Raw genomic sequence first — 2,354 nt, 5'->3', positions numbered from 1 at the left:
ATGGGATGGGATTTCTTAGAAAATATTAAATGGGCCGCATTGACGCAAATGGACTGTAAATTCTAGAAAACATGGGTTAAATATATGCCACATTTTTCAGGCTGACATGTGGGCCAATAGGTCGAAGCCTACGCAAGGCGTTGTCTACTTGGTCAACAAATGATTATGACATCCATAGCCATTGGATTTATATCCAACGGCTGACATGCACCTTCAACCACTCGTCTTCTTCCTCCAGCATCTCCGGGACTGCCTGGTACGGCCTCCGAAAGCTAGCGGCTCTACTTAGCACGCATCACTGCGAAGCGCTAACCTACTGTCGGCCAGGATATCCCTCCACCCCTCCACACCTCCTGTTATTCTCCACGGACTGCAGCCCCACGCCGCAACAGAACCAGTTATACCCCTTGTACTCCTCTCAATCTGCAACTCCACTGCCGCGTCTTCCCATCCGCGGGTCGTTTCCGTCCCGGGCCTCACCGTCGTCCACCGCCTCGCTGTGCTCGGCACGGCGTGGTCAACAAACGAGAGTCATCAGAAGAGGACTATACATGGAGAGCCTGACGACTGGGACCCATGAGGTCCATGGTCGCACGCAAGGAAAGTTCCTCCTTATTAAGTTGAAAAAAATGTTTCCTCCCCCTGACAGTTGGGACCCACCAGCTGTATCTTCGCACGGAAGGAAGTGTCTCCTTGTTATGCAAAAAAAACTATTCCTCCCGTTGACAGTTGGGACCCGTCAGATTTGGTGGCTGACTTGTGGGCCTACTAAGCGGACGTGTACGCAGGGCTTTGTCAACTTAATCAACAAATGATTCTAGCAGCTGGACCATTGGATGTTAATCCAACAGCCGTGCTCCTTCTTCAACCTCTGTTCTTGCTCCTGTCTCCCGTGGGTGGCACCGCGGCAGTGCTGCCACGCACCCGAAACAGTCAAGTTTCCCACTCCTCTCCATCTGTGACTCCACTGCCGCGTCTTCCCCATCTCTGGGTCGATCTAGTCTAGGGCCTCGCGCTCGTCCACGGGCCTTGGTGTGCTCGGCACGATGTGGTCAACATTGTCAACAAACGAGAGTCATCAGAAGATGAATGTACATATGAGGCTGACAGTGGGGACGCACCACGCCCATGGACGCATGCATGCAACTGCATCCTTTTTACCCTAAAAAATAATGTTTTCTCCCCCTGACTGCTGGGATCCACCAGCTACATCTTCGCACGCAAGGAAGTGCGTCCTTATTACGGGCAGAAAAAATATTTTCCCCCTGACAGCTGGGACCCAGTAGCTATTTTTTCGCACGCAAGGAAGTGCGTCCTTATCCTCCCTGACAGCTGGGACCCTCCCGGTTGAAGCATATGTACCTTTGTCTGTCTAGTCACGAATGTATACGTACATACTGGTCGATCGGTCGCTCTGCAACGAGGAACCATGGCCGAGTAAGTAGCGCCACATGTCATAGTAGAGCCCCCAACATGGTAGTTCAGGCTGTCCCGTCTAAACCGTGTACACATACATAAAACCACACACCAAAAAATGCGGCCACATGCGTACATACGGGCGGGGTCTCGAACTCCTACTCGCGCATACGTACGGCCTGGGCTCGTGTACATGGCTGGGTCAGAACGGAGAAACTGCGTCATCGTGTTCATCAGGAGCCAACCGACTTGGATGGAACAGCCAATTGAAACGAGGCCTGGCGTACCGCGGAACGGAGGAAACGGCCTTGTGTTCGACTAGCCACGGCCGAAACGGGACCCCGTTCATCGGGAGGGGTCTGGCGTACTGCAAAACGAAGGAAATGGACTTCTCTTGGACCTCCTGTGGTCGAAACGGGGTCCTGTTGATCGGCAGGGGTGTGGCGTACCGCAAAACAGAGGAAACAGATTTGTGTTGGAGCGCTACGGTCGAAATGGGGGTCCTGTTCATCGGGAGGGGTGTGGCGTATCGCAAAACAGGACACCACAGGATACTGTTCATCTCCACCGTCAACTGCCTCCACGGGCTACTGTTCATCCACCTTCGACCTCCTCCAGCCTCTACCTGTGATTGTTCATCCACAGCGTCTCCCCTCCTACTTCCACCATCCACTGTTCATCCACGAGCTCCTGTTCATCTAGCCTCCACCGCTCCTCCACCGGCTACTATTCAACCGTCCCTCTCCACGGGGTCCGATTCAACCACCCCTCCACTGGCTACTGTTCATCCAGCCCTCCACTGGCTACTATTCGACCAGCCCTCCACGGGGTCCTGTTCATCCAGCCCTCCACGGGGTCCTGTTCATCCACCCCCAACCGGCTCGATGGGGGTCCTGTTCATCCAGCGGCAACGGCGTCTACTACCACTGGGTCCTATT

The sequence above is a fragment of the Triticum dicoccoides genome, chromosome 4A (genome assembly GCF_002162155.2).
Source record: "Triticum dicoccoides isolate Atlit2015 ecotype Zavitan chromosome 4A, WEW_v2.0, whole genome shotgun sequence".
NCBI lineage: Eukaryota > Viridiplantae > Streptophyta > Magnoliopsida > Poales > Poaceae > Triticum > Triticum dicoccoides.
This window is presented reverse-complemented; position numbering follows the sequence as displayed.